This window comes from Phalangium opilio, unplaced genomic scaffold (genome assembly GCF_054372755.1).
Source record: "Phalangium opilio isolate 3A_F unplaced genomic scaffold, DU_Popi_V2 ptg000060l_1, whole genome shotgun sequence".
In the NCBI taxonomy this organism is placed as follows: domain Eukaryota; kingdom Metazoa; phylum Arthropoda; class Arachnida; order Opiliones; family Phalangiidae; genus Phalangium; species Phalangium opilio.
The window spans coordinates 6,555,287-6,582,663 of record NW_028324177.1 but is presented as its reverse complement, the minus strand read 5'-3'; the positions used below and the strand labels follow the sequence as shown (position 1 = coordinate 6,582,663).

The 27,377-nt window shown below is 39.0% G+C and overlaps 1 long non-coding RNA gene across 2 annotated transcripts; it reads right to left on the bottom strand.

The window, feature by feature from the left end:
- Window positions 1-13,365: 13,365 nt before the first annotated feature.
- LOC149666956 (uncharacterized) lies at window positions 13,366-14,930 on the bottom strand. Of its 2 annotated transcripts, none has more exons than XR_016368254.1 (2): window positions 14,673-14,930; window positions 13,366-14,495 (listed from the first exon to the last, which is right to left on the bottom strand). It is a non-coding gene; the product is annotated as an uncharacterized LOC149666956 (long non-coding RNA). The 2 variants fall into 2 exon arrangements; XR_016368255.1 differs by having other exon boundaries at window positions 14,722-14,930.
- Window positions 14,931-27,377: the final 12,447 nt, after the last annotated feature.

Here is a 27,377-nt window from a genome sequence, read left to right as displayed (position 1 = left end):
TAGTCATGGATTAACTAACGCGTTAGTAAATCCATGTAATACTGGTAGAAAAGCCTGTAACAACTAATTATAAGGCTAGTTTGAAGTTTAAATTTTCACGCATGTTATCAACAGGTCCCTTCATTGTCACCGACAACGTCCTGGCTAATCCATAACTATGAGACTTTACTCATAATAATACATTTTAGCCCTAACCAAAGTTTTGCCTATTCTAGAGAAATATGCTCAGAGTTTTAGGGCTTAAGGAACTATATTTCGTCATTGATTATATTTGTACCTAAATTTTTTAATATGTTATATGATATTCATGTCTAACACATTAAAAACTGTTAACATTTTTTCCAGTGCCCCAGTTTAATATAATTCTTCACATTATTTCTAAGAACTTTAATTATTTATTTTACTTACAAAAAAAAAATTAAACGGTCTGCTTAGCGACAGCCTCCTCAGCGACGGCCTCCTCCTCCATTTGGATGACTACATCCTCAGGGGCCTTCTGGGACGCCCCCTCTCCTTTCTCCTTGCCCTCCTCCTTTTTTTCTTTTCCAATAATTTAAATAGGCTATTAACTATCTTTATCTTTATTGAATTTAGAGTATATGTTTGTTTGCTAAACCATTCATTTGGTCTCACAATTATTACACACAAGGAGGATTCATACCATTTACACCTGAAGGCCAGGAGGCGCTTGGAGGAAAAAATGTAAAATGGGTTTTTGTCTTCCAGGTAGCCTGCCCTCCTGGCGTAAATGGTATGTATGCCCTATATGTGAAAACTAAATATAGTTTAGGGACTACACTAGTCATGAGAGATAGAGGACAGAATAAAAAGTGTTGTGCTGCCAGTCTTGAAACCACGGAGTTGTATCATTTCTTAAAATACATCTCCGTGCTGGTAGTAACAAGAGTGAGTTGATCTTATTGATTAATTGGCTGTAACTTGTTATAATATTTAAATGCCACATACAGAGCAATTAATTAACTATATGCCCGGACGACAGCTTATTCTGTATTATACTCTGTTACAGCAACGGTTATCAGCACGCTCAAAGCTAGATCTCTATGAGAGACGAAAAACTTCAGTATCTTCAGGTTTGAAATATGCGCGAGACGCGAATTTCTTACCTCCAATGCACGCCTGCACGGACCTTTAGGCCTTAGTTTCAAATACGTGTGAAATTGCCTAAGGCCTAGAGGTCCATGCATTGCACTCGGGCTAAAAAATTCGCGGATATTTTAAATACTGAAGATCCTTATTTTCCTCGTCTCTTGTCAACGCGTAAAAAGCTACGTTACATATTGAGACCTAGCTTTTGGGCTTGCTGACAACCGATGTTGTAACAGTATATATACAGAATAAGCTGTCGCTCGAGATAGGGAGTTGCCGATCCTGTAAAGTGAAAAGAAATTTCCTCACGCGCATTCTTTATCCATGGTCAAACTAACAGCGTGGATGAAGGATGCGCGTGAAAAACATTCGACGCTCTACAGGATGTGCAACTCCCTATACTAAAAAGTAGACAAGTCGACACTAGCGCCGCCTGGCTACCAGCGCTGGAAACCCTCGCTGGAAAAATAAAATATACTGGACACGTGAAAAAAACACGCGCTACCGTCGTTTTTTTTTCTTAGCGTCGTCTGCTAGAACCAAAACAGTGTTTTTTTTTCTTATGTCCAGTATTTTTTATTTTTCCCGCGAGGGTTTCCAGCGCTGGTAGCCAGGCGGCGCTAGTATCGACTTGTCTACTTTTTAGTATAGGGAGTTGCACATCCTGTTGAGCGTCGAATGTTTTTCACGCGCATCCTTCATCCATGCTAACAGCTTCTAAAAAAAGGATCCCTACCTTTGAGGGCAGGGCAATTCATAATGAAATGCCCTGCTTTTTTGCATGAATAACAAACGCGCGGACGCCGCCCCCCACGTTTACCGCGACCGCCTCGGCCGCCTCGACCACCGCGACCACCACGGCCGCCGCGACCATCACTATTATTTGTAACATACACGTTTCCTGTTATATGCCAGCTGTCCATTTTGTTAAGCCTTGGCCGGTTAACAAGGAATTAAAAAAAAATTACAATTAACGTTAGAAACTGCTCACTATCAATTTTCAAACTAATTCATATAAATAAACCTTCAGGTTGTTAATTATATGACTTAGCTTAAAAACAAATAAAAGGAAATTAATTCTTAATAAATTTTGACATAGAACTCACTTTCGTTTCTTCAAGTTTGAAATTGGTACTGTAACTATAGCCCACTCAATCACGCACTTCACGGTCGTGGAGCGCGTGATCGAGTCATTCGAGTGGGCTATGCACTGATAGTGTAAAATAAAAGAGAGGAATAATAAAAATCATAATATATAAAATTTTAAATATTTATGTAAATGCTGAGCTACATAAAGGAGCCGCCCTGTTTCTAAAGGGTGTATACATATGACAAAAATTAAACCTGTAACCAACTTTGCACACTCCAGTGGACAATGGCCCATAAATGTTCCTGTGCTTATTTTCGGCCCTGTACTGTACAAAACTTTATCTCTTTAACTAAGCCTATTTTTATGTTAAGCGCCTCGTTTTCGGACGCCTTTTGGTACGTATTGAATTCTCCTACTCGATTTTCTCTGCTACTACTAAGACTTACAATTAATTTAATTTCTAATTAATCTTTTAATGGCTAATAACTTTTATTAGTTCCATTACTTTACAACGTCTGTATTAAATTATTTACATTTTTTCTCTTGTTTAATTTTTATTCTTTTTTCCCTTCACGTTAAGCCTAATACTTTTTATTACATTTCACTGTATGTTATTTTTATTTAAGAGTGTATATAATTGTACTTCTTTGTGGTTCCAAAGTGTTCTTTGTGCAACGCTTTATTGGATAGCTTTGTGGTTCCAAAGCGTTGTTTGTGCAACGCTTTATTGGATAGCTTTGTGGTTCCAAAGCGTTGTTTGTGCAACGCTTTATTGGATAGCTTTGTGGTTCAAAGGTGTTCTTTGTGCAATACCTAATTTGGGTTCTTTGCAAACACAAGTTGAAAATTGCTGTGTGGAATTAAGATCTGTTTCAAAATACAGAACTGTGTTATATTTCTTTACGAATATTCGAAATGGTTTCTCGAGAAGAACAAAAGAAAATATATATGCGCTTAGTGATGCAAAAGAAAAGAGCGGAAGCCAAGTTAAAATCGCAAGTTCAGAGTAAATCATTGAAACATGATAAAACTAACAAACTTAAGTGTAAACAGTACTATCTTAAAAACAAGGCGTTGTTTAAGAGAAATAGTGCAAAAAACTATGTGGAGCGTAAATCTCTACTTGAGACAGGGAAAAAACCAAAGAGAACTATGCCGCCAGGTGGAGACGCTAATTTGCGCTCAAAAAATAGAAAACCAAATAAACGGGATAAATTTGTCTTTGCGAAAAGACTCCTTAATGCGGGGATTTTCAAGACGAAAAACAAGAAATTTATAGCCGAAAGTTACAAACGGTTTCTAGTCACACGTTTAACTGAAAGGCTGGCAGTATTGAAGTCTTCTGACGGTGAGACTCGTAAAAGATGCACCAAATTTGTCTCTTACAAGCTAAAATGCCAATTGTTAGCTGGTAAAATATTGCATTTGAAAAGGCAAATGTATTCGGCATACCACGCCCAACTATCAGGGATGGTTAGCGAATTTAAGGATTTTGTCAAAAAAATCAAAGAAATTGGGTCAGTCACTTGTGACAATTTGACGGAAGTTGTGGGTGGGAAAAGGCTTCACAGTAGCCTAAAAGAAGCCTATTTTCATGAAATTACCTATTATGCAATTGGGAATAATGGCAGAATATTGAAAAATGACGAAGAGTCACGCTATACCAAAATTTTTCAATTGAATTCTGATGGTAGTGTACGTAAGGTTCTGAGAGACCGTGCTTCCAATTCGACTAAAGAACTGTTTGTTGATGAAATGGGAAATTTCGTTGAAATAAGAAACAATGACAAAACTCATGTCATTGAACGAGTCTTACAAATTAATGAGTCGGGGGTTGTTACGAATCTTTTCAACGTTGTTGAGAATGAGGAGAAGAACCCCAAAGCAAATTTAGTGATCAACGAAGATGGGTTCATTGAAACCCAACCCAAAACAGTTTATTGGGAATGCAGTGATATTTGTAATGTTCGAACTCGAGCCATTGCAAAAGTACTAGCTTTCATAAACACAGTTGCCAATGCTAATGAAAAATCTTTGACTAAAATTTTTGAGTCTGATTTGGACCTTTGCGAATTAAGAAAAGAATTTTGCAAAAAATCAAACGTGTTTATACCACCAGATGGAGACAAAATAGTGGTGAGAATAGTTCCGTTCCTAGGACACACCTCTTACTGCGCTGATAGCGAAGAGTGCCAAAGTAATTTGCGTTCTTTCGCTGAATTGGCTCCACATTATTCGGGAATTAGAAGTATTCTGAATAAGATCTATCAAATCAAAGCGTTGCTCAACGCGTTAACTAAAATTTCAACTGAAATTGAAAGTGGTGATTACGATTCTCTGACAACTGTCATGGCGAAGTCGAGAAAAATCTTGGCCACACGTGGGAAAAATTTAAATAACGAACAAAATAATGCTCCCACAGGAAGCATTAACGCTCCTCGACCGACTCTCGATGAAAGTGAAATCTTGAGTCTTTACGAGAATCAATTCGCTCGGGCAATGCTAAACACCAACGAGTTTCACGACACGCCCTGCGACTGCTGTTTTAGATTACTGAAAAAAACTGATTTAAGAGCTGTAGAAAAACTAGTTAACAGTGCTGTTTTTGATAACGAGGCCTATCTGATTTTAAGAGCTGGCTGGATAATGAATAATTCGGACGCTAGAGAAGCGGACATGCTTCTATGTCGTTACTGCGCTACGGATTTGGGAAAGGGTAAAGTTCCCATTAGATGTTTTTTGAACAACTTGGCGGTTGACAATCCTCCGCCAGATGTCACTAATTTAAACATGTTCGAGAAAGTTTTAATTCAACTTGTGAAGCCCTTCCACACTGTGGTGCGGTTAGGCACTAAAACCAATTCGAACGTGAAGTTTGGTACTGTTAAAGCTTTAAAGGGAAGAGTAATTTATCTTCCAATACCAGTGGAAAAAAATTTGAAAATGATTCCCAAGACGTTGCCTAAAAACCACGAACTGCATATCTTGGTGAATGGCGTTCCCACAGCGGACAAAAAGGTTTGGCAGCAGGTTGTTTGCCTGGAAAAAGTGTTGAAAGCGTTCAGTGTGCTGAAAAAGATAAACCCTTTTTACAAAGACATTGATATTTCGACAATGAATGAGGAATATATTTGTGGCACGCAAGAAATTGATGGAAATGAAAATTCATTGACTCCCGAAGAATTACTGAGCGTAACAGATCCACTTGCGTTAATTAATGATGGATCTGATGCGTTGACACGTGCTTCCGCTGCGCTTCCAACAGAAGGACCAGCGGATAGTAGTCACGACGTCCAAGTTGACCAAAACGCTTCGAACATGCAGAAGCAGGATGAAAATCAGTCTAGTCTTGCACCAGGCGACGCCTACAAAATCCTAACACAGCCCGAGGCTTTGTTGCGAAAACTATCTGAGGGTGAAGCCAATGATCTGTACGATCATTACTCTATTCATCCAGTGAACGTTCAACCACCGAAGGATTTATTGGGTGCTTATCAAATGAAGCGCGTCGAGGCCGAGCCGGTTAGCACTTGGGACAAAAAACTGGAATACATGAGCTTCGTTCATTTGTTCCCTCGGGGTCGCTTTGGCAAGCACGATGATAGACCATTTGGGAAAATAACGGAAACCGAGTATCGTTTATCCCGTCTTTTGAACAAAAGTCCAATTTTTAGACGAGATTACGCCTATTTGTTCCATTCTTATCAAGAATGCGAAATGAAAGCGATTTCTAGCAGTTTGAACTACGTTCTTCGTGTTAAAAAACCCATGCCAATTGGTGTTGAAAATTTGCTCAATCGAGTTGAATCTGGCGATAAAGAACTTGAGAGTAATTTAGCTACTTTCTTGGGTCATATTCGAGGAACGAAGGACTACTGGTATAAAGTTCTTAGGGACGTTCTAGCGATGATTCGGGAATTCGGTCCTCCAACCTGGCTTTTAACTTTTAATCCGGCCGAGTACGATGATATGGAACTGCACGATCACTTGAGAAAAGTGAATTCAGACGTTCCAGGAGTAGAGTCGATGACGGTGGCTGAATTGTTGAATTTAGACCCACTTAGCGTCAATTTGCACTTTCACAACAAAGTGCGGTCGCTGTTAAACAACTTTGTCTTGTGTAAGCAAAATCCAGTTCTTGGCATGATAGAACATCATTTTTGGAGGGTTGAATACCAATCTCGAGGTTTACCTCACTACCATATGCTTTTGTGGGCCAAGGACGCTCCAAAGATTGGAACTTCTTCGACCGAGACTATTTTGGATTACGTGCAAAAACACGTCACGTGTTCGATGCCAAGAGCATCGGTAAGTCCGGAACTACACCGGCTGGTAAAAAAATTCCAAACTCACAAATGCACCTCCAGTTGTTATAAGAAGGTGAAAAATTCTAAAAAAGGATTGAAAGTGTGTCGTTACGGTTTCCCTCGAAACGTAACAAACATTGCCACTATGAATTCTGTTAGATCAGTTACTCGTCACCGTAAAATGAAAAAGGTGCAGAAACGACTGTACGACTTGCCGAGAAAACAGCACGAAGTTTTAATCAATGATTACAATCCCACGCTACTTTTGGCTTCCAAAGCCAACATGGATTTGCAATTTGTCGCTGACAAATCGGAAATAGTGGCAAACTATGTCACGGCTTACGTGACAAAGGGAGACCGGGCTGACATGGACCAAACTTTTGCCGAGTTAGGCAACGAAAGTTTGTCCAAAAAATTATTTGCCTATAGATTGAAATCTTTGACGTGCAAGCAAATAGGAATTTATGAAGCTCTCGATATGATGCTGGGCCAAGACCTTTACAACAAGTCTGACAGCACTAAATTTATAAACACTAACTTGAAAGAAAACCGATCGAGAATTTTGAAAGGTTTCAAGGAACTCGCTCGTTTGAGGGAAACTGACCCCGAAAGCAAGGACACTTGCCTAAAAGGGTTCGTCGACGACAAATATCCGAATCGTCCTGACAGCTTGGAAAATCTAAGTTTGCGGGAATTTGGTCAGTTTTACGATTATGCGATGCGCTCTGAGGGTGTCGAGAAAAATGCGAATGTAATCCAGTTGAAAAACAATCTGGGTTTCATGAGAAAGAGAATTAAGCCGTACATAATAGAGCACTTTATTCACGACCCGATAGAGGAGAAAGAACAGTATTGTCACGCCCTACTGATCCTGTTCAAACCGTGGCGTGACGAAACTGAGTTATTGGGCGAGTTTGAAACCTACGCCGATGCTTTCGAAAACTCTCTTTCAGTGTTAAAAGAAATGAGAGAATATCACGCGAAGCTCTCTGTTTCCAAAGAAGTTGAAAAGAAACGGAAGGCTTCTAAAAAGGCGAAAGAGTCAGAAACCATCATTTCGGATGTGGAAAGCGACGACGATGAAAATGCTCTGCAAGGGAAAGAAATTGTTATCGAAACCGAGCATGCAATGGCTGATGTGGAAGCTGCCATGGAAATGAATTTCGAGGCTGATGTTGACAATGTGGCGTCACTAAACTCGGATCAAAAGAGAATTTATGATAACATCATGGATCACTTCTCCCAAAAGGGAGAAAAATCTGGAAACAAGTGCCTTTTTGTGTCAGGACCTGGTGGCACTGGGAAATCGTTTCTCATAGACACTCTCGCCAATGCCGTAAGGCGTCGCTTTCAAAATCCTGCTAGCGTAGCCATTGCCGCGCCAACGGGTTTGGCAGCTCTGAATGTTAATGGCGTAACGTTACACAGATTACTAATGCTACCGGTAGATCATGGGCGTATCGCCGAATACCATTCCCTGAGTTCAGACAATATGAGCATTATGAAAGAAACCTTGGGAAACTTAAAACTGTTAATTATTGATGAAATTTCTATGGTCTCATCGGTTTTACTGACTCACGTTCACTTGAGACTGAACGAATTTTGGGAAATGAACCAACCATTTGGTGGAGTGGTCTCTATCCTTGTTTTGGGAGACTTTTTCCAATTGCCTCCGGTTCAAGGGAATCCCGCGTTTATCAAAATCACTTCCGAAGAAGCCAGACTTAGATTCAATTGCATCGGAGGAAGTGATCTTTGGAAGTTTTTTAAATACGATGAACTAACGCAAAATGTTAGACAAGCCAACGACCAAAGTTACGGCGACATTTTAAGCAGAGTTAGAATTGGAAATATTTCCGAAGCTGATGTTGCAACCTTAAAAAGTAGATTGGTTGCTGACGGACAACACATCGAGGTGGCTATGGATCTTTTCATTAAGCTGTCCAATGAAGGGTTTCACCCAATTTGTTTGATGCCAAAATTAGCGATGTGCGAAAAATTCAACTGTGAAATGCTGCGAAAAAACGGCGAGAAAGTTGAAGTCATTCCTTGCCAGGATAGACTCGCTGACTACGGCAAAAAAATGAATAAAAACATTCTCAGGAGACTGCAAAGCCTACAAAACGAACCGTCCAAAACTGGCGGTTTGGAGAGCGAGTTAATTCTTTGCGTTGGCTGCCGTATAATGGTCAGAAGGAATATTAGTTTTGAAAAAGGCGTTGTAAATGGTACGATGGGTTTCGTAACTGGATTCAAGAAGGACGAACAAGGAAACGTTGTTGGCATTTTTCTCAGAGTAGATCGCGAACCGAATAACGACGACGCTAACACTGACTTTTTAGTTGAGAAAATTTGCGTCAAATTTTTGCTCATGACAAACATTTACGTTAAGCGCTCGCAGTTTCCCGTCATCCTGGCGTACGCTATCACGATACACAAAAGCCAAGGAATGAGTTTAAAATGCGCCATTATGGATTTGGGTCCGAATTTATTTGGAACGGGCATGGCGTACGTCGCTTTATCGAGAGTGACGTCCTTAGCCGGACTTCATCTATTACAGTTCGATCCGACTAAAATTAAGGCGGATGGACGAGCCATAATGGAGTATAACAGGCTTCGCAAAAAATATAGGCCAGATCTGCCTGTTTTGAAAATAACGGAGTCGAAAGAAAGGCGAGGTGGGAAAAGAAGTGCGCCTACACTATCTAAAAGCCTTTTAGAAGGCGAGGAAGAGAGATGTGAAGAAACACCGAAGAAGAAAAGGAAAGCCCAACAGAGTTTGGATAGTTTTCTCTTGAAGGGTTTAGCTAACGATGATCAAGTAACGTGCTATTCTAATAGCGTTTTGCAACTGCTCTTATTAGTGCCGGAATTAAGAGAATTGGTTAAGTCTTACAATGGATCGTTCGTTGAAAAACCAGTTTTACGGTGCCTTCATAACACGATAAACGACATCGAGAGTTCTCAAGGAAGTTTCAGTCGTAAAGGGTTGGAACTGAGAATGGCTGTTGGAAATCATTTTACGCAAAACGATCAACAGGACGCCAGTGAATTTTTGATGGTCCTCTTGACGACACTAAGCCAAGAAATGGAAGCCGATTATTCTAAGGTTCTAAAAGAACTTTTTTGGTCAAAGTCGCGAAACGTTACCAAATGCCCCAAATGTCAAGTTGAACAAAATTCGGAAAATATTGTTGAAAGCAACATTTTCAATCTTCCGCTAGAAAACCGAGATAAAATTGATTGGAAATCTCTAGAAAAAAGGATGAGATTAACAGAGATGCGGTGCGTTTATTGTAATAATCCAACAATACAAGAGCGTGATGTATTGATATCCAGCGGAAAGTACGTTTTTCTGTGCCTTCTACGGGGCGATTACAGAGATGGTCGACCAATTAAGATTTCGACTAAAATATCAAATTTTGAAAATCAAAATGTCACTTTGAGCAAGATTCTCTTTAAAACTAAAGGGGTGATTATTCATAAAGGTCAATCGGTTGGCCGAGGGACATTATGTGAACTTTGTGAGAAAAGACAACGGCTGGTACGAGGTCAGCGATGCAATGATCAGAAAAAAGGAGAGATTCGTCAGTAGCTTGACTGACGTCACTGTTTTGCTCTTGGAAAGAGTCTAAACACTTTAAAGGGGAACTAACGTGCCTGAAGTCCATATTAAATTTACCCCGAGTAAAGCCTAAAATTTCAATAATCGTACCAGAGAGGAGCATCATATCTGTCGAAGATATTCTAATAGTTTCATATTCCCTTTTAAGTAATTTATGCTTGGGTAAGATTGTTGGCCCTCGAGCATGTTTAAGGTTTACAATGGTTAGAGATTAATTTTGATGTTGCCCAGACTATAATAACCGTGAATGGGAGAGGAGGGAGGATTGTAGGGCCATGCTATTGTTATGAAAAAAGGCGATGATTCTTGCATTAATTTTTAAATTTTCTAGTGAAGGGTTTTTAATACTCTGTGTTAGTTTTGCCCCAATGGTATTTTATGTAAAAACAAGTTAAAAACGTAGCCCCTGTTGGTAATGCTATGTGATTAAATATAATTCTTTAATAAGCTGGTGAAACTATTGAGACAAACTCATATTATTAGTTAACATTGAACAGATTTTTGGAACTGAGATTTAGACACTCGTAACCAAATATTAAATAAATACTGATTAAAATTAATATATTCGAAGAGTTCTCTAAATATCAGTTTCGCAACTACCATATTTTCTCTTTTAAGCGCGCTATATTTTTTTTACATTAAGACGCTTATAAATTTTTTTGCATTAACAATTTCAAACCGTTCCAAAAAAATCCACGAGATTTTATAAACTAAATTAATTTAATCTAATATTATACTGTTTTAATTTCAACCCCCTGTAGCGAAGATTTTGTGTTTCAATATTATTTATTAATATAACCTTTCCTTTGTATAACTTATCAATAATGTGTACCGGACCCAATCTAATACCACTTACAAAAAGTTATTTTTAAACTATTTAATAGCCATATGAACTTATTAATTTGTCCCACTAACTAATATCCTACTATTGTTGGAGAATTTGTTTTTATAAAGTTTGAGAATTATTTCCCCAATTGCGTTTACCAATATATATATATATATTACATTACCCTTGTAAATAAATAACTAAACAATTTTTACAATTAATATTCCAGGAAGTTTTGCATATTCTCTATGTGTTCCTCACCAGCTGGAGTAGTCTGAGTGACGGGTGGCATTGAGTAAAACCAACAGGGGTAGAATGTGCAAAGCTTTCTGGAATACCTTTTTTTTCTTCAAAATTTAATAACCTTTTCATTGTCCCTTTGGTAACCCACGCGCAAAACAATAATTCCCATGTCCTAGCAGCACTGTTTCCAATCTTAAAGCTAAGAGTTGCCTAACAAAATTTTAAAAAATTGACCCTCAAAATCTATTTTTAAATTAACATATAATAGCCAGTAAATAGTAAAGTTTTCTTTCGCCTCCTCCCCCTCCCCCCCTTTACATAACTAATATAACGAAGAACAAAATTATTTCGACATAAATGCTACAAGCAGTGCATATTTTCAACTTTGAAACATGCAATTTAAAGACTATTTTCGTACAATTATAAGCGTATTGTATCAACACGTGCCAGCTGCTAAGCTTCAACAGAAAGATAATTCATCATAGCCTTTACCAGTTTAATAAAAGGTTAAAACTACACAGCTAAAAATATGATCATCATCATTATAAAAAACAACACCACAAGGCTTCGATAGACAGATCAAGAAATATAAATATTCAACTTCTATGCCGAAACAACAGACACTTTAGACTGGCGTGTTCAAAGAATGAGAGCGACTTTGGATTAAAAAAGCAAAGATATCAAAGAAATAACCTTCGTATTGGTTGAGCGAGTGTCTATAGAACGTCAAGCTGTACCAAGGCCAAACAATACATGTCAATTATTTGGTTTCCCTGCATAATTATACAACGGCTTGGCAAGCCTTGCCTTCAAGTTCATCAACACAATAGAAGTTCATAACAGATATGAATTCGCTAAAAAAAACTTTTTTGAACAAAAGTTGCTTCAACGTTATTAAAATTTAGAACAGCAATGGTTTGTTACTAAAATTATGTACTTTACTATGTTGGGAGTTTGGGCGCACTCCTGTAAGCCAAGCTTCTGGGCGACAAAGTTTTGAGGGAATAAGGGACTTGTCAGCATGCCTACCCTACAGGAACTGACTACCCCGTGTCCGCGGCTGGTGAAATACCCCAAATCCCCCCTCCTTCACCACCCGATTAAACCTCAAGTACTTCACTCGTAACTCTAAAAAACCCAACTGTGATTAACCGCATAATCATCTTGGACTCCATCGAAACGCCTTATGAACGTTATTTTACGGACGTTTACCAAACAAAACAAGCTCGATGGAATTAGTAAAATAAAGCTGCCAATTAATGACGTTAAGCAGTAATGCTATCTGAGTTCAAAAGTAAAAAATATATAAAAAAATAAAATGGACTGGAGACGTCGCTAACAAAACAAAATCACACGCGATGGAGCTAGTAAAAAGCTACCGATTAATGACATTAACCACTAACGCCATCTTAGTTCAATAGTGAAGCACAAGGCTCCTCATTAACTGTGAACTAAACTGCAGACTCTACATCAATAAAACAAAACCAAGCATGATGGAACCAGCAAAAAAAGCTACCAATTTATGACATTAACCACTAACGCCATCTTAGTTCAATAGTATTAAATATTGAAAAAATAAAATACAACTGGATTGAAGATGTCACTAACAAAATACAAGGCGCTTCATTAACTCTCTGAGCTAAACTGCAGATTCTACACCAACAAATCACTACCCTTTTTAAAAAGCATCTTTGAGTATATTAGCAGTATTTTAACAAACTCCCCCTTCCCTTTTTTATACCTAAAATAATTTAACATTAAAACCCATGCTTACTATTTTTCTGGCTATTATATATTCTCAATTTTACAGTCCTAGGATTAAATGTGTATAAATATTTTTTCATCATTGAATTATTCACTTGAGAGATTAACAAAATGATTATTGGTGCTCTAACGTTAATGTTGAACTTTTCACACTTTTTAAGTCCAACCTTCACGTATGACTGTCTTTGAACATTTTTTTAATCCCTCTCATGTATTCATAGTGAAGCTTACATTTTAGATTCAGTTAAAATTAATTATAGCTATTCATAGCTTTTCCCTGTTAAGGTCTATTTTTTGCCAGCCAGGACGCAATCACTAATTATTCTCAAAAGCCTTTCTGGTGTCAAAAATAATTTTCTTTCTAAAGTTATGAATGAAACCCTTAAAAAAAAACGCAACTATTAGCTTTGAACGTGAAAACAAAATTTTTATTTACTGGAAAATAATTATAATGAATACCATAAATAAATAACAACCAGGGAAATTCAATTCCAAATTGCGTGCTATAAATAAACGTAGCAATTATCAATCCAAATGTGTTTTTAAAATAAATCTTTAGCACATTCCAATAAAATAATCATGCGTGTTTAAACCTTGACAAAAAGTTTAACCAAAATATTCTTAAAGCAATTTATTGTTTTAATGACTTTTAAGTAATTACTGAACAGCCATAACTTTAAAAAATTACAATTTATATTTTAACTATTATATAAAATAAATAATATTATTAACCCTAACTTTTGTCATCAATAAACTACTGTAACTCTCATTTGACTTTATTTATCAAAGGTAAAATAGTTACCATTAGTTTCATAAATACTAGTAAATAATTTGTTGGTCCTGGTATTTCCTATATTCAATGATAAATCTAAGCACAGTTCCATTGCCAGACTCCCCTAGTACGCTGGCTAATCATTTATCATCTATCCCAATGGCTAAATCCAATTAAGATTGTACTTAAGGACATAGCTAAAATTAAAATATGCCAAACTACCACACTATACAGAAGAGAAAATCTTTTTAAGACGCGCCAAAGGAGGGGCCCTTTGCATTAAAACTGAATGGCTAAATGTATTCCTGTTATTGTATATCAAGTTATTATGAAATTGCCATCTTTTCCAAAATACTACAAAATATTATATTGCCAAATTATTGCTAGTTGTCTTATTTAATCATGTCATTTTTAACAAAAAAATTTACCATTTTATTTTCTTAAATTAGGTTAAAGTTAGAGCACCACAAAAGATGGTATTCTATATGTTGAATCTTGTGTAAAGGTTAAGAGAAATATCCGTTCTGAATAAGATGTTGTTGACACAATGACATTGGAAATGGGGTTCAAAATTTGCCTGAAAGCAACTGGTATATTCTGGTCTGGGTTCATCACAAATAGTCAATCTTTGTCATGACATCACACCCTCGTATATCTTACTTCATCAGCTCAAATTAAGATTAAAAATATTGATGTGACGTCCTATTAGCTACTATTGAATGACAAACTATTTCCTTTTCTGCAGCATGCGGGAATGAGCACTGAAATAAATTTACCACCACATGTACGCAAAATTAATAAAAATTAAGACCGAAGTAACAGATATTAATCAAAACGCGTCTTGGATTTAACCAAGACCTAAAAAGTATCGATAAGAACAACGTTAATCACTTGACTGAATGCGCAGATATTGAAACTTTTTTTTAATTAAAACTTACATGCTTAAGAAAGTATGTTCCATCACCCTATTCCATTGAATAAACTTACTTTACTGGTAGTAAATTTTTTCCCTCTCAATAATTTGAAAAATTTACTTATCTCGGGTTTTCGAGCACAATTCCATTCCCCGAAAACATTTTATAACTACATTTATTATCACTTTTAAGAGTTTTCGTGTGGAAAAATACCTTATAACTAGTAACTACACGTAACAATGACAAAACGATTTAGGGTAGTCTGCTTTAGCTTCTGCTGCGCCCGATACCATAGCCCGATACGAACAAGGAGGATGTATAGTTGTATGCCCCCCTTGATAGAAGTACGCCTTGTGCCATTCTCATGCCTTGTCTTTCGCTGGCCTCGTCACCAAGGCAGTAGCCCACTCAATTACGCGTTAAGCTGCTCGAGAATTCTGTGTGAATTACTTTTTAAGGTATTCGTCAGCAAATAGTAATTGTTTTTGAGAGCACTCCTCGCCTTGAAATAGGTCAACTACGAAATAATTAGACCAAATTGAAGTTTAAATATTCGAACAAATGTTATTTTATAAATATCTTCTACCATTTCAATTTCTATAAAACTGTTCTACCAAATGCATAAAGAGTGCTACCAGAAGTCTCTGGGGCTACTAGAAATACAACATTTACCATAGGAAGATTCGCAGCGACAAGTTTAAAAATCCCATATTCCTTTAAAAACCGTTAATGCATTATCCTTGTTCCTGAAGATATACAGACTAAGTAGCAGAGTCGAGCCACAGCGTCGTTGATCACGCGACTCGGTGAACGCAGGCTATTTTTCAAAATAACCAAGTCATAATTTTCAGGCTACGACCACGCTTAAGTTAACAATTACAACAAAGAAAATCAAAAAAATAACGAATATCATGCACGCCCCTACTGCTTGCGAACCATAGAAACGCCATGGCAGAACCGTTTGACCATTGTCTGTCGTACCGTTGCTATAGACCCTTTTTACGTAAAAAAGAGATGTCAATCCTTAGTATCGGGACATATGGGAGGGGGGGGGGTTTGACCCCTCGCCGTCTCTGCTCTATTTATGATATTTCCATCGACTCGACTCACTCGAGCGAGATGGAAGGCAAAGTTTTACCCCCGTGTCTTTCCATGTCGAAGTGGTCTATTAACATAAGTCAGTTTAACCAAGAGTAAAAATCATAACGTCCATGTTGAATGTGCTGCCATTGTTGAAATTTGCACTAAAATTAACAAAAGGTTTCACTATGGAGCGTTCAGGGCATGAAAGGGGATATGTTAGCAACCTATTAACGACACAATGTCATACACGTACTCTCTTAAAAGTGATAATAAATGTAGTTATAAAATGTTTTCGGGGAATGGAATTGTGCTCGAAAACCCGAGATAAGTAAATTTTTCAAATTATTGAGAGGGAAAAAATTTACTACCAGTAAAGTAAGTTTATTCAATGGAATAGGGTGATGGAACATACTTTCTTAAGCATGTAAGTTTTAATTAAAAAAAAGTTTCAATATCTGCGCATTCAGTCAAGTGATTAACCTTGTTCTTATCGATACTTTTTAGGTCTTGGTTAAATCCAAGACGCGTTTTGATTAATTCCTAATTGATGGCTCCTCCATGGAGGCCATCAAGGAGGCCGGCTTTGAGGGTCTCACTGGTGTTGACGTCGGGACTTTCAAGGTCCTGAACGCACCACAGGACCCTCTTCAGAAGGTCTCTGAAGCTTCTGATGATGAAGGCAATACCGCAGCCAGCGTGAGTGGGGAGCTGGCAGCAAATATTGCTGGAATTAACTTAGAGCCATCCTTTCCAGATGGCTCGGACATAGACCTCGGGACAGAGTCCGACTTTTTGAAGGACTCTGATACCGAGAGGACTTCCGCTCCTGACACTTGGATGGAGATGGAGGCCGGGGCTGCTGCTGGCGGTGGCGAAGGAGATACCGGTCCTGGATCGGGACTCCAAGCTGCTGCCAAGTAGCGGCTAAGTCCGTCTCTCTTTCTGTGGAATGAGCATTAAGGTGATCCAGATCAACCTGCATCACTGCAAAGCAGCCTCGGCAGTCCTTTGTCGGAGGTTTGCCTTAGAGGGCCTGGATGTGGCCTTCATTCAGGAACCTTGGATCCATAATGGTAAAATCCTTGGTTTAAAGAATGTAGGTAACATTACTTATGATTTTACCTCACTCAACCACAGGGCGTGTGTTCTGACAAGGAAGGGTCTCGATACCCTTCCGCTTCCGAACTACCTCACTAGGGATACTGCTGCTACTAGGGCGGACTGGGGAATTGCCAATAAGATAGTTACATACTCCAGACTTAAGTGGGCTGTCAACTCGTTTCAGCCCTATAAGTCCCCTGGCCCAGATGGCGTCTTTCCTGCCCTCCTTCAGGAAGGTATAGACGCCATTGGCCCCTATCTGTGCAGGATATTCAGGGCCTGCATTGCTCTGGCGCATATTCCGGATATCTGGAAGCGCTCGAAGGTTATCTTTATTCCCAAACCTGGGAAGGCGAGCTATCTTGAGGCCAAGGCATTTAGACCCATCTGTCTTACCTCTTTCTTCCTAAAGATTTTAGAGAAATTGGTGGACAGGTATTTGCGGGATGGAATTCTCTCCCATACTCCCCTGTCCACTGCTCAGTTTGCCTATCAGAAAGGCAAATCTACGGAGACGGCGCTCCATGGCATTTTGAACTGCCTTGATAGGGCCATCGAGTTCAAGGAGATGTCTTTAGCCATCTTCCTTGATATTGAGGGAGCCTTTGATAGGGTCTCTAGTGAAGTTATTCTTCGCGCTGCGGAGCAGTTTGGTATTGACGACACTCTGTGTCGTTGGATACACTCCATGCTCACGAATCGCAGGATGACGGCGTCTCTTCTCGGGGAATCCCTGGAGATCTTCACCGACCGTGGCTGTCCACAGGGAGGGGTTCTGTCCCCTCTTCTTTGGTGCCTGGTGGTGGATGAGCTGCTGGGTCGACTCGGGGAGGGGGGGTGTCACTGCTTTGGCTATGCGGATGACATAGCAGTGATTGTTAGGGGAAGTTCCCTGCAACGATCGCTGCACTGATGAAAACTGCCTTGCATGTTGTTGAGGAATGGTGTAGGGATGTTAACCTCACCGTCAATCCCAACAAGACTGTCCTTATACCGTTTACTCGGAAGAGGACCAATGACCTCTTCAATGATATTTCCTTCCACCGAGGTCAAATACCTTGGCGTGACCTTTGATGCCAAGCTTACTTGGAAATCCCATCTTGACCTTAGCATCAAGAAAGCCAAAATTCTATTCTGGCGTATAAGAAGTTCAGTCAGCAAATCCTGGGGCTTAAGCCCCAGTGCCGTGAACTGGATTTATACTAGAATCATCAGGCCAGTGGTCTCCTATGGAGCTCTTGTCTGGTGGTCCAGGGTTCGCCTTAAAGCAGCCCAAGATGAACTACGCAAGCTTCAAAGGCTGGCGTGCATCGGCATCACGGGGTCCATGAGGACTACCCCCACAGCCTCTCTGGAGATCCTTCTGAATATGCTTCCTCTCCACCTCTTTATTGAGGAGGAAGCTATTATGGGAGCCTGTAGGCTCAACAACCACGGCTGGTGGAAGCCCAAGCACTGGGACTTAAGTCACACCAAGCTCTTCAGTGAGTACAGCAGTCTCGAGCCATCACTTGCGATGGTCTCAGACAAGTCTGTTGTATCATATCATTTTGACGAGCCCTTCAGCGTGCACTTTCCTAGTCGCACTGATTGGGAGACCAACCCAGTCCTTGGTACTGGGGGGGAGACCGTCTGGTTCATAGACGGCTCGAAGACGGACTCTGGAGCTGGTGCCGGGGTCTACTGCTTGACCAAGAAGTTTGGTTTTTACGAGAGCCTCGGCAACTTTGCCAGTGTTTTCCAAGCGGAAATAATGGCCATTTGTTTATTTGCGGATTTCTGCATCAAGAAAAATTACCTCGGACGGACGATTCAGATTTATTCGGATAGTCAGGCCGCCCTCATGGTACTGAATCAGTGCCTTGTTGACTCAAGACTGGTCCTCAGTTGTCTGGATTTGCTGTGTTCTCTGGCTGCCCGCAACAAGGTTCAATTGCTGTGGGTGCCAGGACACTGCGGATATCTGGGCAATGAAAGGGCTGATATGTATGCCAAAAGGGGGGCTGAGGCGAAGTTCTTCGGACCTGAGCCTGCGGTTCCCATCCCCCATGGCATCATTCGTCATAGGATTCACTGCCGGATGTCTGCACTTCAACTGCAGCTCTGGCTTGACATGGATGGGCAGAGACAAGAAAAGGAGTTTGTCCCGGGTCCTTCTATCACTAGGGCAAAGGAACTGCTTGCCCTCACCAAAAGCAAAATTAGGCTGGTCACCAGTCTCCTCACTGGACACTGCCGGCTGAATTGACACCTGCACTTATTGGGCATCGTTGATGACCCACTCTGTAGGTTCTGCCGGGAGGTAGAAGAAACCTCCTCCCATATCCTCTGCAGCTGCGACTACCTCGCGGCCATGAGGTTTGAGCATTTTGACATGCATACTATGGAACCTCACCAGTTCTCTACTGTCTCGGCCAATCGGATTCTCCGATTCATCGAGGCGACAGGACTCTTCGCAGTCTAATCAGCTCGGGGCGCACAATATACCCTTGGTATCGGTGCTCGACGCGGCGACGCGTCACCCCTTTCAACAATACAACAATACAACAATACAAGTGAGCTTGTTATTTCAAGCAAAATCTTTAAAAGTGGTGTCGATCCACTGTCATGGCAATCGTTGAAAAGGTCATTTTGTGCGTCAACGTGACTATCAGTCTCGTTGCCGGTAATTATAGAGCGAGCGTGCAACCAAACGTATATTTCACAAAGGATCTCATTTCCAAGTTTTAATTGGATACAACACTTTTCTAGATTCATAATATTAGAAACACATTTAAATTCGGATTTTCAAACTAGGCGATGAATAAGGGCAACTACACCACGAATATAGATTTCAAAAGCTGCTTTTTCCACTGACAAGCAACGTAAAACTACATTTCGCCAAGAGCTTCAACTCAATATTCGTTGTACTTAAGGATTTATATGAATTCTCCGTTTGCGAAGTTTTCGAAACCGATTTATGTTTTGAACTATATTCTCATGCCGTTTAATTACAACGTTAATTAAACTATATCGACTGTTTATGTTTCAAATAAACCGTTTCCAGACAAGGAATCAGAAACTCTTCGCCAGCATTCGTTTTCGGCGAACTCCCCTATTAGTACAGTTTAAAGGAAAAAGATTTTGCAGTATCTGAGACCATCTTACTTATGGGCAGGCATACTAAAAGCGACTTAGTTTGAAATTCCGGCTCGTCAAATTATACTGATTCATGTTTAAACAATCCGCCGAAGCAATATTATAAATGATATAATAATTCTACCTCAAGTTCTCTAACACTGTTTACTTCACCATTAGCACTAGCAATGACAGCTTAGAATAAATCTCTATTGGAATATTATATAAACTTAAAGAATGTGTAGCGTTCCGCGGACACAGCCTTGTTGAATTCAACGAAACCATTTCTAAAACCTCCTCATGTTGTGAAAAGATGTGACTTTGTTTAAAGAAGAAACAAACAAGTAAACAACTTACTGAAATATATATAAGGTTAAGTTTAAATTTATGCACGTAAAATTCTATGATTTTTGTTTTCTTAGTAACGATTTTTCGACTTCTTTCTCGGACAAAAATGAAGGGTTTTGATTATAACGTAACAATTATGAATTTTGAAGATACAGTAAGTTCAGATTACAAACATTTCAAACTCAAATTGAATCTTGCTAAACGCAACTGAAAAAATGAAATATCAAAAAAGTATTTTCTATTGATAACTTTCTATTTATTAAAATGTCCCGATAAATTCGATAATTCAAAAAATGAAGCTTCAATATACCTACTTATTTCAAATTGCAATTTTGTCATATTGCCGAAAATATTAATTTTATTCAATAACGCTCAGAATATTTGGGTATCCAACTGCTACTATAATAAAAAGCTATCGGAAAAACAGTATGTTATTTTCCAAAACCTGAACTGTAAATGGGTGGTAATTTACTCGAATATAAAGTTTACAATAATTTAACATTTTTAACCATTTACCATCATAAATAGATAAATACGTTCGACCTGCGCGCCTCACTTTTAGCGTGACGTTACACTCTTTTTAAATAGCGGCTGCAATTTTGAGATAATAATAATAGAATAGAATAGAATATAAGTTTATTGTGCATTTCAGGTATGGTAAGGTTGAGCTTAGGTTCAATCGCGTAGTTAGGTTAGTTTTCCTGTAACCAATGGGAGCAGAGATAAACCAAACATGAAAATTGCCGAAACATACACTATCGCCCGTATTATTAGCTCCAACGGGTTTTTCAACTAGTACTTAAATATTCCAATGTCATTTCTAGGATCCAGGGTTGCTACCTAACGATTCATTTGACAAAATGATGTATTACATTTTCGAAAACAACAAACGTCTCAAGTATATACATACTAGCGAATATAAGGTAAATAATGATACTCGCACATGCCTAATACCATAAGCATATCAAACCTCCCGTAAGCGTGAATCAGAGGGAAATTAGCCATAGGCATTGTCTTGGCAAAACTCGTGACACGGGTCTTTCTGGTGGCACAATAAGGAAACATTTTTCAAATCGCGCAAGGGATGCTACCGGGAGCTTGGACATAAATACAAGGATTAGTATATATCTTATTCTTACCTATTATATGCTCTACCTAAATTAATACTTGTAATAATAACAAACAATTTAAACCTTGGGTTTTGATGTTCGCGTCTTTGGTAATGATCAGGGAGGGGGAGGCGTGCAAAGTTAATGTTTATTTTAATTTTATTTATTCATCTATTTATTCGGATGGGAGAGTACACTGAATTTTTTTAACGGTTAAAGTGGCGAATACAAAACTTGCGGTAACTTACTCTTTCATCTTTGGTTATTATAATATTAATTTTAAACCATATGTATTGTGTAAACTAATCACTATTAGTTTTTCTATTTTGAACAAAAATTCGAGATAATTTACGCTTAATAAACTTAAAATAACAACTGAGGTAATTGGCGGCGGTAATCGTAGTATAGAAGTAGACGACTGCTGAAATTTCCGAGTTAAAAGGTAGTAGGGGGATACGGGGAAGGAGAGAATTGCTTCGATTCCCCTCGAGGTGGCGCAGGACCTCAAATCTCTCTCTGGCGCTATTGTACAATGGTGATTACCCGTGGTCGTATTGTGAATTCATGCATACTGGTGGTATGATATGCTTATGCTAATACCTAGAGTGAAGGTTAAGAAATATGGATTTAAAATATTTTAATAGAAAATATCTAAAATCTCTTACATTATTAATATCGAAAATTAATTTTAGAACATATTTTCAGAAAGTAATGGTGATACTTCAGCCAGTAATTTATGACAAACCACCATACAACAAGTGGCTATTTGTAAAAAGAATACCAACTGTAGAACTCTTGCATTCTTGTCATAGATTTATCTCGGCAAAAAACAATATATTACCTCTCCAAGTCAAGAGGAGGACTACTTACAAACTTATTTACGTAGATATGGAATTATTTCTCTTTTCTCGATGAGCAATTGCCGAAGATAAAATTAAACAATTATTAAGCAGTACGACATTTTGCATCCAATAAGGATAGTTTTGTTCACATGAAAATCAGTCAATGGGGAAAAAAGGGGAAATGACGAGTATACATTTTGGAGAAATATTACATTTATATGTTGGTAAAGGCTCAGTTGTCTACGCCTCAAATGAGTATCCTTTATGTTCAAAGCTGTATTCAAAACTGGTTGCTGTGTAAACACTGTCCTCTCATTTATGCTAAAATGCGTCATTAAGTACAATTATCTTGGAAGTTTTCATAAGTTATACTTGGATCAGTGGAGCGTTTATTGTAAACAAATTGGATAGATAGTACCAGAAGTACAAAATACTTCTCTTCGAGAGCAGTGTACAATAAAGCTTAGTAATTGTAACATGATCTTTCCAAACATCAGAAAATTTGGAGCAAGGTTACTAAACCGAATCGCATGCGCGATAAATAGTTCTCTCATCATTACTCTATTAGCATTTTACTATTTGCCAAGGAGCGCTTGTTCATTTTTGTTCCACGTCAAGAAGGGGTTTGTGGATTGATTGCTGAAGATTTAGTACCAAACAATTATAGAAGTTTGATGAGCGGGATAGCAAACAAAAAGGGTGAGCCTGGGAAGAATAATTTACGTAACTATAGCATTAAGATGATACAGAGTGTCATCCTTTTATCATTATCCCCTTCTCATAGTACTGACTTTCCGAAGTAACTAAAGCGAAGTCACTAGCTTTAAAATATCAACAATTTCGGGACTGGTTTGGAATAGGTTTTCAGATTCTTCAAAAACAAAAAAAAGAAAGAACGAAAACAGCAGCTGCTAAACATAGTGAGAACTAACAACAAATTGTATCTTAACAAACAATTTGTAAGTGGATACGAATAAAGACAGATATGCAACTGTGTAAATATTATCAGACCTTTGGATAAGAAAGTCATCTGATGCCAGTTGATATTAACTGTTGGTACCTTGATTTCTGATTCGAGATTTTAGATTTTTCAAGAGATAAAATAGCTTCTCTAACAGGAGGGTAACAATGCATGCTACGATACCAACACCAAAGATACGAAATGCAACCTCTGTTTGAGATAGCGATACTGGTGAAAGTGTCTTCTTGGGCACTTGCCATCTCACTAGTTCAGTGACGTACGTCGATTGTAGAAAGACATTATCGAAACATTTAGTTTCAAGTATTCTCTCAACACTAAAATTTAAAAAAAATGCCATTATTATCTTGCTAGATGACTATAAGAACAGTGCATGATAACAATAACTGCTTATCGATTCGTAAAGTTTTGCCAAGCAATTGCAGGAGATCTAAAAGCGACCAAGTTTTCAAATGGCGGTCATTAAGGTTAAGCATACCAATTCTCGCACAAAGTCGAGATTATAAAAAAAATTCTTGGCCTATATATTGATAAGAAATTTAGAGAATCTATAAAAGAATTGTTAATGCACGAATATCATATTTTGCTCTTGAAATTGGATTTAAATTGTTGAGGACTTTGGTTAAACGGAACAACGTGATAATATTAAATCATATTGTAACCCTCTGTATGATAATTTAACCAAGGGAAAAATCCCCCCGAGGGCCATAAAAAAGAATAAAGACAACTTACTGTTTGTATCCAATATAAGAAGACTGATCTTCTTTAGTTTATTCTCAAAGAAGAAATAAGGGACAACGATCCCGAAACCTAACTTGGTTTATACAGAAATACTCCGTCTTAGAAGACTTTAACAAACGGGGGAGAGAACCGCTCTCGACCCGAGACTAATCGTAACTAAACTTTTCTTGTGATCTATCTCAACAAGTAAACTGGAGGAGGAGTATGTAGCATGGAGTCTTAATACCCTGCCAGATCCAAGGAGTAGAAACTCCCGGAATCCGGCAGCCATGCTACATCCCCCCCTCGTTAGGAACTCTTCTTATAGAACAAAATATCAATTAATGAAACAAACAACAAAACAGGTTACCCCGAGGAACCTTGCAGTTTCTGACTGGGTTATCACAAAAAATTAAAAAATTTTTTGTTTTTCTTTCTTGTATTCTTGGCTTTCTTCTTTCTTATGTTTGGCATCTAAACGGGCTATCCTTCGGGCTTCTCTCCTCTTCTCCTTAGCTTTACTTCTCTTGTTTGGACAGTCCGACACGACATGGTCGCCGCTTTTATGACATCGCCAGCATATAACAGTGTTCCAAATCACTGGACGCCTTGCGTCAGGAATAGCGGAATACACTAACGTCTTCGGGAAGGTTCTTTTGGGAACCCATCCCATGGAACCAAAACGTTCCCAGTTATCGTCCTCCACCTCAGATGATTCTGGTAAAGGTTTCCATTTATGTGAAGGAGGGAGTGGGAGTGGATTCGGAGATTCGTTGACGTGCATAGGAGTAGGGTCTGCATTAGCTTGCTCCCTCAATTTACGGTAAGCAGTGATAGGTTCACGGACTGCAGTTTGTAGATCATTGGGAGGCAAATACGGAGTAAGAGAAAAAGGGTCAAAACCCGCTTGGGAGGTCACTTCTCAATTAAGGGTAACCCCAGCAGTTTCTTCTTGCCTGGGAGACGAAGAAGGCACACTCAAGGGACTCGATCCCTCAGGATTCAGGAATTCTTTTAATTCTTCCTGAGGAACTTCTAATACGAGAGACTCCTCCTCCAAGAAAGGACAATCGGTTCCCGAATGCCCTTGGGTATAGCAGTATGGGCAAGAATATGTTGAATTTCTAAATCGATTGGGTACGTAGCAATCGTTGGCGACATGTCCTAATTCACCACAGTTTCGGCAATGTACTTGATTTTGAGGATCAACTGGGCAGTACTTTTCTAATATCTCAACGGACTTGCCAGTTGAGCTTAGGGGTTTCAAAGGTCTATTCTCTTTAATTTGAACTCCTTTAGGTACTTCAAAATACCAGGGAGTCTCTTCAGGTCTTTTATTTTTCCCGTTCCCTTCGGACATCTAAAGTAAAAAGTGGTTAGTATTTTCTTTTCGTTGGTTGGGAAATAAATTCCCAAGGGAAAACAGAAATTGGCTTTCGGGAGAAACAGAAATATTCCCTTTTTAGGTTCTTTATGTTATTATTATTATTATTATTATTATTAACCTCTCTTACACACCTCTCGTCGCCATCCCAATTTAAAAGGTTCTAAATAACAATCGGGTAAGGAGGCCCTATTCAATCTAGGAGTTCTCATTGATTCCGACAACGTGGTTGATGAACTGTCTGACGCACGCTGTGATTGGGATTTCGATTGAGGTATCTGTTCAGGGTTAGATATTTCCTCCGAAGGAGTAGAAATCGGTTCAGGAGGTACTATTTCCTCCGCAAAACCAGAAGAAGGTGACTGGTGTAACGCCGGGTCCGGTACTGATTGTTCCGAAGACGTTGATTTATCTTCTGGCATTAGAATTTCTTCCGAAAAACTGGATGTGTGTATGTAGCTTAGTTTCCACGACTGATTCATGATCAGACGGGGAAGCCTCCCCTGCCGCAGAAGGCGGACTATCGTTAGAGGGATGATCGAGCTGAAAAGCCCTCATATCGTGATAGGTAAAAAGGAGGAGAGGTGGGTCTTCGAAAAGGGCCATGCCCGGTTCACTATCAGAATCTGTAGGTTGATGTGAATCATCTCGAACTGCAGGAGGGATCTGTTGATCCGCTGCTTGATCTTCTAGAGTAGTTGATGTCGAGGTTTGAAGGACATCTGGCATAACAGGAATAATCGGTTGATTGATTTCCGGACCGTCCTGAGGCGGTGACGGTGACGTAGAAGATGATGATGATTCTGATGACGTGGTTGAGGAAGTCTCCGTAAGATGGCGGGCCGCGGTACCACCATTAGTTGCGGGACTAGACTCAGGATCATCTGCAACGTTCGATTGAGAAGTGGGGGCATTTTCGGTATTGTCGAAGACAGCTACGTTAGTCCAGTAGAGTTTCAGATGCTCTAGATTAACTTTCCCTACATTTTGCCCTGAGTTAGCGTCTTCTAACTCGTAGACAACGGGAGAATGTTTTGCTACTATTTTAAAGGGACCTGCCCATTTAGTACTAAGCTTTTTCATAAGCTGACCTGTCGTACTGGATAAAGCATGAGTTTCTATCCATACTAAACTTCCTACCCCAAACTCTAAATGGTCATGGCGGAGGTCATAGTATTTCTTCTGGTGTGCTTTAGCTAACTTAGACAATTTATTACTGAATACTAATTGTTCCTTAAGAACCTTTAAAGCTTTACTACGACTAGGGTCATCAGGGTCCTAAATGGGTTCTTCAATGTCTAAATCCCCGCCCTAAATTCAAAAAGAAAGGGGATCTGCCCGTGGTTTATGGGGTGCGGAATTTATAGCGAATTGAAGAAGGTCAAGGGATTCATCCCATCTATCATGGTGATTCCCTACATAAAATGATATTAACTCGCCTATTACTCTATTTACTCTTTCGGTGGGATTTCCCTTAGGTGTGTAGGGGGTGGTAAACTTTGGGTTTATTTTAAAAGCTCTGCACATCTGCAGCCAAAGTTTCGAAGTAAACTGTACCCCTCTATCACTAAGAATAGCTTTAGGAGCTCCCCACCTAGTGATAATAGACTTGAAAGCCTGTACACAGGTCTTAGCAGTAATAGTTTTTAATGGAATCATTTCCACGAATTTAGTCATATAATCAACAAAGACTATTAAATATTTAAAGTGGTGTCTACTCTGAGGGAAAGGTCCCATTATGTCGACACTGATTTGGTCCCAAGGACGTGTTATCTCAGAGGGTTGCATTGGCCCTGGCTTCTTTCTATTCCTAGCCTTAAATTGTTGGCATAAGGTGCATCCTCTTACATAGTCCTGGACATCATTAACTATAGTTGGCCACCAATACCTAAATGTCACTTTACTGAGGGTCTTATCTTTGTCCCTGTGAGCTGATAGTGGGTGGTCATGTAATAACCTCATGGCTTCTAGCCTTAAACGAGGAGGTAAATAAATTTTTCAGGATGGTTCCTGTAAGGTGTTCTACAAAGAAGATCATTTTTCATT